The 12,517-nt window shown below is 36.5% G+C and overlaps 1 protein-coding gene across 14 annotated transcripts in view; it reads right to left on the reverse strand.

Moving 5' to 3' along the window:
- Positions 1-12,517, reverse strand: part of DENND4A (DENN domain containing 4A) — a 136,998-nt gene that overhangs the window by 83,444 nt on the left and 41,037 nt on the right. For 9 of the 14 annotated variants that reach the window (XM_036258656.1, XM_036258666.1, XM_036258641.1 and 6 more), the window contains exons 1-3: positions 9,725-9,754; positions 7,379-7,457; positions 4,712-4,841 (exon numbers count right to left, since the gene is read on the reverse strand). The gene's annotated coding sequence lies outside the window, so the exon portion shown is untranslated. Of the gene's footprint in view, positions 1-4,711; positions 4,842-7,378; positions 7,458-9,724; positions 9,755-12,517 lie in introns of those variants that run through there. The other 5 variants (XM_036258632.1, XM_036258587.1, XM_036258596.1 and 2 more) reach the window with 2 other exon arrangements.

Genomic DNA, 12,517 nt, shown 5'->3' on the forward strand with positions numbered 1-12,517 from the left:
TAAAGCCTCAGCAGCTGTTTGATAAAGGTACTTGATTAACTTTGTTTAACCCAGGATGCCCTGTCTATTTAAACAATGAACCCTATTTTCCCACTTATGAACTAGAAAAAGTCCTAATAACATGCTTTAGAAAATGCTAGTTTAAAGTAAACAACCTTCTTGTATAGACTATAAAATACTTGAGGGCAAAGAAATTCTTATGTAGTATACTTGATTATCATATAAATATCACCATATTTGTCATAATCCCCAAACTCATTTAATTTTCTATATTTCTAATGTCATGAGTTATCAGAATTTATGCCACACTTCTTGGAATCTGTACCCCTACTCATTTAGGAAACAAGACTAAAGAAGAATCAAACATTCTGCCTTGTTTTATTTAGATACATATGGCTCCTATATAGCATTCCCTTACACATAAGATTTTTGCACAAGACAATGGGCTTATACTTTTCAGGAATGCCTTCAAGACTGACAGTAAACAGAAAGGAAAAATCTATTCTTCTAAGAAGATTCTGTTAAACTTTGAAAAGTCACTCTCAGCTGACTGCATATAACAGGTGATCATCAAAAAACAACCAGTGTTACCCAGTTAACCATGTATTCATTCTCAGAAAGTAAAACTAAAGTACTTTTGCATTTAACTTTTTTCTTCATTTCATTAGTCTTTGAAATAATTATTTTTTAAAAATCCTCACCTGATCCTGGCCAGTGTGGCTCAGTGGTTGAGCATCAACCCATGCATCAAGAGGTTGCCAGTTCGATTCCTAGTCAGGGCACATGCAGGAGGCGGCCAATCGATGTTCTCTCTCATCGATGTTTCTCTCTCTCTCTCTCTCTCTCTCTCTCTCTCTCTCTCTCTTCCTTCCTCTCTCTCTAAAATCAATAAAGAAAAAAAAATACTCTCTTGCTTATTAAAAAAAATCGTCACCTGAGGATATTTTTCCATTGATTTTTAGATAGAGTATTAAGGGGGACGGGAGAAAGAGAGAAAAACATCATTGTGACATAGACACGTTAATTGGTTGCCTTCAGGGCAGAGAATCAAACCTAAGTCTCTTCGGTCCTGGGTCACGACCAACCAGGGCAGGGGACAAACCGCAACTGAGGTACGCGCCCCTAGCAGGAACCAAACCACTTTACAACTTTAACCATGGAGCCAAACCAGCCAGGGCTGAAGTAATTTTTAATGGCTGCATAGTATTTTATTTTATGAACATAACGTTATTGATTGATTTCCTTATTGTTGATCATTTTTACTTCTACTTACTTTGCTACTATTTTTTAAATGCTATGATAAATAACCTTGAATATAAACCTCTGGCTACAACTCTTATTTCTTCAGGTAAATTTATTAAAGTTGAATTGCTAGGTCAAAAGTTACATAACCAGCCTCTATAATATGATATTATCTGTCCATAAATTTTAAATTATAACCTTCTGATAAATACTATTCTTTTTTTTTTTTAATCCTCACCTGAGGATATTTTCCCATTTTTGTTAGACAAAGTAGGAGGGAAGGAGAGGGACAGAGAAACATCGACGTGAGAGGGAAACATCGACTGGTTACCTCCCGCACGACCCCAATCAGGGCCAGGGACGAACCACAACTGAGGTATGTGCCCTTGACTAGAATCAAACCCACGACTCATTGGTCCGCTGGCTGACGCTATAACCACTGAGCCAAACAGGCCAGGGCTGATTAATATTATTCTTAAAAATTATCTTGTTAGAGCACCTTTCTCTCTTCATAACAAAGAGATTAAAATATTTTCCTTTTTCCTAGACTCTATCATCAAGTTATTTACACTAAAGGATATAGTAACTATTGCATATAATAGTCTTATATCTTGCTATGCAGAAAAAGGGAAAAAAAAAATGGAAATACACTAACACCTTGATATAACAGACTAATTCAGGTGAGGGGATGTCCGTTAAAACCAGAAGACCATTATATAGTAAAATAGGTTTTCTGAATGTGTATGTTAAAATAGTAAAAGCCCTGGCTGGTTTGCTCAGCAGTTAGAGCATTGGCCTGCGGTCCAGAGACCTGGGTTTGGTTCCCACTAGAGGCATGTATGTACCTTGGTTGCGGTTTGTCTCTGGCCCTGGTTGGTTGTGAGGGTGGCGGCCACTCAATGTATCTCTTTCACATTGATATTTCTCTCTCTCTCTCTCTCTCTTTGTCCCCGGCCCTGGTTGGTTGTGAGGGTGGCGGCCACTCAATGTATCTCTTTCACATTGATGTTTCTCTCTCTCTCTCTCTCTCTCTCTCTCTCCCTCCCTCCCACTCTATCTGAACAAAAATGAAAAAATGTCCTCGGGTGAGGATAAAAAAAAAATTAGTGTACCTGTTTTTATTTATGGAGACACATTTGTATAATTAAAATTAAGTATGTATGAAAAGTTTAATTTCACATAAAAGTATGCATTACTGTAATTTTAAATTTATACTGAATAGGCCTAGTAAATGTGTGCATTCGCCAGGCGCCGAGAGTAAACAAATGCACACAGCTGGAGTGTGGTTTAGTGCACTTGGGAACAATGGCCAGCACTTGTGAAAACTGCTGCAGAAAGTCACAACACAAGACAACAGAACCAATTACCTCACAATTGTGTGCTAATCATTCCCTGAACATTGTTTATGATGACTCTTGAATTTAAATATGTAAAGTTGTAGACATGTAGTATTTATTTATATGTTGGCGAAATTACTACAGTGCTTTTTCCAACATAATGACCTATTCACTAACATTTGTTAAAAATAACAAAAAAACCCCCATGTTAATTTAATTGTAAGCAAATCTTGGTCAAAAGCATTTTAAAATTAACGTCGTTAATTTTCACATATGACATGTGGACCAGAAATTTTGTCCATTAAATCTTAAATCCATTAATTTGAGGTTCACAAAATTGAGGGTTTACTGTAGTACTATCATGAAAATGCATAGACATGTTTAATAATGTCTTTTGAAAGCTATTATTTTAGCTGTTAAAATACCTATTATACTAATAAGCAGATATTTGGGAAATATTTGTATTAAAAATTTTTGTTAGATCTTCCTGGTTTACAAATTTTAGTAACTTATTCTCATTTATAATTGAATACAGTAAATAACTACTAAAAAGAAACAAGTTATTGTTCTTATCCAAGACATGTAAGAACAATTAATTTTAAAGTGGTGATAAAATCCTCTTATATTAACAGAAAATAAATTATATATCACTCCAGCTCTCTTGCTTTGTTGTTGTTATTATTATTTTCCATTTATTCATTTGGGAGCGGAGAGTGGTTAGAAAGGTTGACAAAATGTTTTAAGGCATAGTTGACAAAGTATATAATGCCAAGAATATTACTGGTGAATTTCCAGGTGACTTCTTAAAAGATCTAAATGTTTTTTATTCATTCAGGAAGCTGGTAATACTGAAAATGTACCTCTACTAAATCAACTGTTTTTAGAGTAAATTTGAGATTTAGAAGACAGGGGAAAGACATTGTTTAAAATTACAAGGCAAAAAAAATTCTAAAAATATTTAATATAGAAATGAATAATTAATATTATTTCCTAACAATTTTATTAAACCAAGAGACTTCCATTGGTGTGTAAAATGTATGCTCTTTATGGAAACTACTAAATAGATATTAAGACAAAATGCCTGGCCCTGGCTGGTTTGGCTCAGCGGTTAGAGTGTCGGCCCACGGACCAATGAGTTGCAGGTTCCATTCCAGTCAAGGGCACATACCTCGGTCGCAGTTTGTCTCTGGCCCTGGTTGGGTCATGTGGGAAGCAACCAGTCGATGTGGCTCTATCACATCAATGTTTTTCTCTGTCTCTGCCCCTCCCCCCATCTGATAATAAATAGAAAAATATCCTCAGGTGAGGAATTAAAACAAAAGACAAAATGCCTGTGTTGGCAAAAGTGACCAGAAATTACTTGGAAAGAGCATTTGAAAAAAGTATTCCTAGTCACATACAAAACTTGGTTGGACTTTTAGTTAGTACATGAGAGCAAAAACTGTTAGACAATTAGAAGATTAATTTCCTTTCTTTCTATTTTTTTTTTTTTTTTGGAGGTAAATTTCTTTAAGTTCATTTTGGAAACTGGGGGCCACACAACACAAACATTTGATCCAACAGTTCTCTAAGTATTCACAGTAATATAAAACCTTGAAACAACTACTCAAGCTGAAGTAATAATACATAACACTACATTATTAACCAATTATTGTTTTTAATTCTTTGTTCAACATGATATAGATAAGGAATTAGCTCATAAAAATGTTTATAGGCATCTTCTTAAAATTTCATATATCTGCTTAGTTAGTTTTTCATTTAAAATTAAATCTATTTTCTTCGGGAATAGCAAAGAAGGATGTGCTCTCTATTCCTTAAAGGTTCATGAGAACTAAACTAAGAAATCATAAGAAGCCTGGCTGGTGTGGCTCAGTGGTTGAGCACTGACTCATGTACCAAGAAGGCACAGGTCTGATTCCTCCTCAGGGCATATGTCCAGGTAGGTTGTGGGCTTGATCCCCAGTTGGGGGCGCACAGGAGGTGGCTAACTGATGTTCTTTCTTAATGTTTCTATGTCTCTCTCCCTCTCCCTTCCTCTCTCTCTTTAATACCAATAAAGAAAAAAAAATTAAAAATAAAAAGAATCACATAATTAAAAAAAGAGAAAGAAATCATTACAAGAAAGCTCTTACCCATTCAGCAACTAATGGAAACTTGTTTTTCCTCCCTTTCAGTCTCTGCCCAATCAATTCAGATTCTTTTTTATTTTTTATATAGTTCCATTAAATCAGAATAGTTAAGCATCTGCTACTTAGGCTAATCCTAAGGACAAAAAAAAGGCAAGAGTAGACATCAAAGGTAAAATTTTAAAGATAGATAAAAAAACATAAAATCTGGACATAAAAGTTTTACCAAACTATTACTGAAGTGGTAAAATGAGCAAAAGTTTTTGAGAGAGACCTGATAAACAGTCACAAATTCAAGACCATATAAAAATGGTCTGTCTATAACTCGATGGACCAATTCAACTGCTCCTCACTCTAGTTCACTTACGCTAGAAGAAATTTTCTTTTTTTAAAAGATAATTCCACAGGTAAGAATCTACTTCAGCTCACCTTTTCTTCCAGTATCAAAATTAAACTAGAGAACCCCCAATCTCAACTTTTAAAACTTCATCTCTCGTGTTTCTTCCAACCAAGGTAATCAATCTATCTACTATCCTTCAAAGGTAGTTTTGCTCTTTTCCTCTTTGGCAATATACTCAGTATTCCCTCTTTCTTGTTAATATATGTTCATCATATTTTTCAAAAAATTTAAACTTATGTGGATTTTCATTTAAACTTTATAAATTATACAAAAGAGCAGAAAAAATTCAATCATCCCCTACACACTAATAAATATGGTTTATATTTGACAATGTTCCCCTTGAGAACAGAAAACATCTTTCTTATCCTCATTCACATTTATAATATAAAATACAAATATTTATATATTCTATTCATTTAATAAGCATTTTTCTAAACTGATATAATATTTATAATTATACTGACTACATAATATTCCATCAAATAGAAATAGCATACACTAAAACCAGTATCCCATTTTTCCATTCCAGCTAGTCCCAAAGTATGATAGACAGGTGCTTAAAAATTAATGAACAATTCACTTTATAATCTTTCTCAAGCATATTATACTAACATAATGTCTTTTTTCTATAACTCAGAAGCAATGTTCTATACTTCAATTACCTTAAATACTGTAGTTGTTGTTAAATGTAGGATAGACACAGATAAACTAGACAATCTGAGTCAAGTAACCAAAAACCAAAACCATCAGGACCTTAGGCAAAATTAGAAATTTAAGCCCTGCTGGTGTGGCTCAGTGGATTGAGTGCTGTCCCATGGTCTGAAAGGTCCTGGTTCAATTCCCAGTCAGGGCACATGCTTGGGTTTTGGACTTGATCCCCAGTAGGGAGCATGCAGGAGGCAGCCAATCGATGCTTTGCTCTCATATCAATGTTTCTCTCTCTCTCTCCCTTCCTCTCTAAAAAAATTTTTAAAAAATCAGTAAGAACATATTTTTAAAAATTTATTCAAAAGGCAATTCACTTATTCAATAAACTTTTCATACATACTTGCTAAATCTAACACTGTTCTCGGAGCCAGTGACAATACTAATGAAAGCAATAGCCTCTGTCTTCAAAGCATTTTATTTAGCTCTACTTTTCCATATCTCTTTCTATACTTTTATTCCACCTCTAATTATTTTTTCTCCTATCCCCCTTCCAGACTCCAAGTATGTGCCTTCACTGTGCCCATAGTTTCTCTACCATTTTCTCCCGAAAGCCCTGTAAGAACAAACATAGTAATCCTTATTTTATTGTCAATTTCCCCCATCTCCTTGAAAACTAGCACTCCTTCACCATCAGCATTCTCTGGAAATTTTGAAAGGAAAGAAATCTAACTTGTATATTATATTTAAGAGTTAACTTTCTTTTCAAAAGGTTAAACCCATGCAAGGCAAACCTGACTTTTTAAAAATTTTATTAACCCAAATTGATGGACTATATGGAGCAAACTTTTTGAGCAAGGGAAGCTTACTTGTCTCCTAGTCTACTTTGGAAGCACCTCCCCTCTCTCCATATTAATTCCCAAGCAAAAACCAACAACAAAAAATCAAAACATAACTGTAATTTGACAGCACCCTTATGAAAGATTGGCAACCCCTGATTTATTAAAAAAAAATTAAAATAGGAATAACAGACATTTAGAGGGGAAGGCATATTATTATTAGTCATAGTTTAAACTCTAATTTCATAGCCACAAAAGGTGGCTTACTTAAGGATACCTAGCTAGTAAGTGGCAGCCTGTGCAAGAACTCAAGTCCCTTAATCCAGTGTTCTTTACATTTGAGGATGCTACTTCTAATAAATGGTCATTAATACTGATCAAGAACCTGGTTGGTGTGGCTCGTGGTTGAGCGCTGACCCATGCACCAAGAGGTCGCCAGTTCAATTCCTGTTCTGGGCACATGCCCAGGTTGTGGGCTAAATCCCCAGTAGGGACATGCAGGAGGCAGCCAATTGATGTTCTCTCTCATCGATGTTTCTATCTCTCTCTTCTTGTCCCTTCCCTTCTCTCTAAAATCAATAAAGAAAATTAAAAAAAAAAAAATACTGATCAAGAGCACATCTTAAGACATCTTCCAAAAAGTTATTTTGTGTCACTTGTTACTCAGAATCATTATGTGGCAAACATATGCCAAATTCTGGTTAAGAAATTTGGTAAATTAAACTTTCAGTGTTTAATACAGAAAATAGCCAATAAAATAAATCAAAATGAAAAACAAAAGCTACTTACACATTACTGAAGGTCTTTCTCTGAAAATGATGCCAGATCTCAATTTGTGAATTCTGCAAGCCTCAGAGTCTGAGAAATACTGTATTAAAAAGAACAATAATTGAGCTTAAATCAATCCCAAATATTTCCCCCTACGACATCTTAAAGTTCTGTTAACAATGATAATTTTCAAACAAAACTCTTACAAATATAGTTTTCATATAATTAAGAGCCAATACATCTTAAAGTTGGGTTAACAATGATAATTTTCAAACAAAACTCTTACGTATATAGTTTTCATATGATTAAGAGCCAATAAGTAATTTTCAAACAGCAGCCCTTCCAAAAACACATTTCAGTCAAGAATAGACACACAGCCCTGGCTGGTTTGGCTCAGGGGTTAGAGCATCAGCCTGTGGACTGGAGAGTCCCGGGTTCGGTTCAGGCTAAGGGCACATACCTCAGTTGTAGTTTGTCCCTGGCCCCGGTTGGGGTTGTGTAGGTGGCAGCCACTTGATGCACTCGATGTGTCTCTCTCACATCGATGTTTCTCTCTCTCTTCCTCCCTCTTTCCTTCCCACTCTATCTGAAGATAAAAATGCAAAAAAATGTCCTCGGGTGAGGATAAAAACAAAGAATAGACACACACACATACACAGCAGATAATGGGGAGAAAAATAGAAAATAAAAAATGATACAAATGGCCCTGGCCATTTGGCTCAGCGGTTAGATCATCGGTCTATGGTCCAGAGAGACCTGGGTTCAGTTCCCGCTAAGGGCACGTACCTCGGTTGCAGTTTGTCCTTGGTTAGGTTGTGTGGGTAGCAACCACTCGATGTGTCCCTTTCACATCGATGTTTCTCTCTCTCTCTCTCTCTTCCCCTCTCTGCCTCCCACTCTATCTGAACAAAAAATGAAAAAATGTCCTCAGGTGAGGATAAAAAAAAAAATGATACAAATGAGTAAATATACAGAAGCAATGAGTGTGAGAAAGAAAAACATACCATTTCTGGGGCATTATATGTACTATCTCATTCCTACAGGAAAAATATACACATTTAAGATAATTTAAATATAAACTCAAGTAACTTCCACATACATAAGAAGTTTTAAACAAGTCATTCATTACCCAAAAATATTTCCTCTTAATTATAAATTCTTTAAATATTATACTGAAGTTGAATCAGATACAGTGATACCTCGGTTCTCGAACATAATTCGTTCCAGGAGGACGGTCGAGAACCGAATTGTTCGAGAACCGAAGCAATGAAACCCAATAGGAAAGCGGACTCCACAAAGCGTGACTCTCTCTCTGCACTCACACTGATGACGCCAGCAAGGCGCGCTGGGCCGAATGAACGCCATTCGGCTCAACTCGGAAGTTCGAGTTCCAAATATTTGTTCGGATTCCGAGACAAAAGTTTCTCGAATCCTGATTTGGTCGAAAACCGAGGCGTTCGAGAACCGAGGTATCACTGTATATCAAAACCTTAATATGGTTGAGATCTCATGAAGGACATTATCTTCTATCTAAGATAATAAGCAATGCTATGTTATGGGATTCAATGTGCCATTATCATATTTTCTTTTTTTTTTTTTTTTTAATCCTCACCCGAGGACATTTTTCCATTTTTTGTTCAGATAGAGCGGGAGGGAGAGAGAGGAAGAGACAGAGAGAGAAACATCGATGTGAAGGGACACATCGAGTGGCTGCCACCCTCACGACCAACCAGGGCCAGGGACAAACTGCAACCGAGGTACATGCCCTTAGCGGGAACCGAACCCGGGTCTCTCTGTACCGCAGGCCGACGCTCTAACTGCTGAGCCAAACCGGCCAGGGCTATTTTCTTAAAGTTAAGTAATTTAGTAAGTTGTATTTATGAGTAATTTCATTTATTTTTAATATATTTTTATTGATTTCAGAGAGAGAGGAAGAGAGAAGGAGAGATAAATAGAAACATGGATGAGAGAGAAACATTGATTGCCTGCCTCCTGGGGATCAATACCACAACCTGGGCATGTGCTGAACCAGTGACCGCCTGGTGCATGGGATGATGCTCAACCATGTGAGCCACACCACTGGGTGTTATAATTTTAAATACCAAATGGAAAGATGATGCCACTGACAAAATCTTGGAGTGTAACCAGTCCAACTATATTGTACCAAATCACTGTGGGTTAACTGTATAATGTTGAAGACATACACAGGCAGGAATTTTAATAAGTGTCAAAGTTTTTGCAAGAAAACAAGATGAAAGGCAGTAATCACAAGCACATCAAGACGACAAAACCACAGCTTTAACCAATACAGACTATCTGCTAATGACAAGGAAAAAGCAGCAGCAACAGATACCAGAATTACCTAACCTGGTTGGTCCTTGATATGTGTTTGTCTGTGAAAAGTAGGAGAGAAGGGTTGAAAGGAACAAAATTATTCGAGTCAAGATTTGATAAAGTGTCTTGGAGTGGAATGGAGGGTGAAAAGAACGAATGAGAAATAAGGTTAAATACAATCTTGTTACATTTTGTACTGCTAAAACTTGTCAGAATGGATATGTTTTAAAACTAGAGCCCTGGCCGGTTTGGCTCAGCGGTTAGGGCGTCAGCCCGCGGACCAAAGAGTCCCAGGTTCGGTTCCCACTAAGGGCACGTACCTGGGTTGCAGTTTGTCCCTGACCCCGGTTAGGGTTGTGTGGGTGGCAACCAGTCGATGTGTCTCTCTCACATCGATGTTTCTCTTTCTCTCTTCCTCCCTCTCTCCCTCCTGCTTTATCTGAAGATAAATGCAAAAATGTCCTCGGGTGAGGATAAAAATAAATAAATAAACAAACAATCAAACAAATAAATAAATAAAAATAAAATTAGGACACCACTCTATCTCAGACTTACTGAAAAATTTCAGTCAGGAAATATGGAGTGGTATATACTTTAGTAACCTGCTGAAACATTTCTTAAATTCAACATGATATTATCACAAAAATTTTCCAGTTGAAATAATCTATGTATATAAAAATACTTCTAAGGTTTTAAAATTACAGCTCCTGGTTTATTGGTAGACTATCAGGCTTATTTAGATGCAGTTATGAATTATGAATATACTATAATAAATTCCAAATACATTTTCTGCTACTGGAGTTTTTTTTTTTTAATCCTCATCCGAGGACATTTTTGCATTTATGTTCAGATAGAGCGGAAGGGAGAGACGGAGGAAGAGAGAGAGAGAAACATCGATGCAAGAGAGACACATTGAGTGGTTGCCACCCACACGACCCCAACTGGTCCGAGGACAAACTGCAACAGAGGTACGTGCTCTTAGCAGGAACCAAACCCGGGACTCTCCAGTCTGTGGGCCGACGCTCTAACCGCTGAGCCAAACTGGCCAGGGCGCTACTGGAGTTTCTTAATAGAGTAAGAACATTTTTTGACTGTAACTCTATGATCCACTAAATTTAATCTTTATTACTCAAAAAAACAAATAATATTTTCTTCAATGTTTATAATTTTAAATTAATTTACAGTGGCACTTACAATATCGAATATTTCATCTCTGACAGCCTAAGCTTCCAAAACCTCTACTTTGATTCCATGAATTGTATAAAAAAGGACCCATTATTAGAAGAAACAGATTTTCTATTACACAGAAAATAAGACATACAAAACTGGCATCATTTAAGTGTTTGCAAAGTTCTGCTAATTAAGACAACACATCACAACTATTGTTCTCCTTTCCACACATGCCTAAAAAAAACTTGGAATAAAAAAACTGGTAAAACTGCCCTGGCTGGTTTGGCTCAGCGGTTGGAGCATCGGCCTGGGGCCTGCGGTCCGGAGAGACCAGGGTTTGGTTCCCGCTAAGGGCATGTGCCTCGGTTGCGGTTTGTCCCCAGCCCTGGTTGGTTGTGCGGGTGGCGACCACTCGATGTGTCCCTTTCACGTCGATGTTTCTCTCTCTCTCTGTTCCTCTCTCTCCCTCCCACTCTACCTGAACAAAAAATGGAAAAATGTCCTCGGGTGAGGATGATGGAAAAACAAAAAACAAAAAACTGGTTAAACCAATTTAATAGATCATACTTTGATGTATGATTTTTTATTTTTTATTTTATTTTTTAATCCTCACCCAAGGACATTTTGCATTTATCTTCAGATAGAGTGGGAGGGAGGGAGGAAAGAGGGAGAGAGAAACATAGATGTGAGAGAGACACATCAAGTGGTTGCCACCCACACGACTCCAACTGGGGCCAGGGACAAACTGCAACTGAGGTACGTGCCCTTAGCGGACACCAAACCCGGGACTTTCTGGTCCATGGGGCCGATGCTCTAACTGCCGAGCCAAACCAGCCAGGGCCATCCTTTGATGTAAATGGACAATAATATATCAATGTACTTCCTAGAGCTACATATGTTAAATTATCTTTCACCACAGACTCCTTTAAATTGCTTTTTAAACATATATTAGTTTCAGGAGTATAAATGATCACCACAATAAGTATAGTTAACATTTATCACTATAGTTACAAATTTTTTTAAAAAATGTTTCTTGTGATGAGAACTTTTAAGATCTATTCTCTTAGCAACGTTCATTTATGCAATACATTATTATCAACTATAGTCCTCATGACTTATTTATTTCATAACTGGAAGTCTGTACCTCTGACTCATTCCCTTCACTCATTTTCCCCCACACTTCAGCCCTTACTTCTGGCAAACACCAATCTGTTTTCTGCATCTATAAGCTTTTTTTTTTTTTGCATTCCACATAACTGAAATCATACAGTTTTCGTCTTTCTCTGTTGGACTTATTCACTTAGCATACTGTCCTCAAGATCCGTCCACTGTTGTTGCAAATGGCAAGATTTCATTCTTTTTTGTTAGCCGAATAATACTGCATTTTATATATATATATATGTCAATGTACTTCCTGTAGCTAAATATGTTTAATTACCTTTCAGAAAGACTCCCTTTAAATAGCTATTATTTTTAATTAAACCTTTTTTTTTTTTTAAAGATAATTGTAGATTCACATTCCATTGAAAAGAATAACAGAGATCTGGTATACCTTTTATCCATCTCACAAAACTGTAGCACTATATCACAGTGGGATACTATATTGATGCAATTTACCTATCTTATTTTGATTTCGCCAATTTTTCTTGTATTCAT

The sequence above is a fragment of the Molossus molossus genome, unplaced genomic scaffold (assembly GCF_014108415.1).
Source record: "Molossus molossus isolate mMolMol1 unplaced genomic scaffold, mMolMol1.p scaffold_m16_p_1, whole genome shotgun sequence".
Lineage (NCBI taxonomy): Eukaryota > Metazoa > Chordata > Mammalia > Chiroptera > Molossidae > Molossus > Molossus molossus.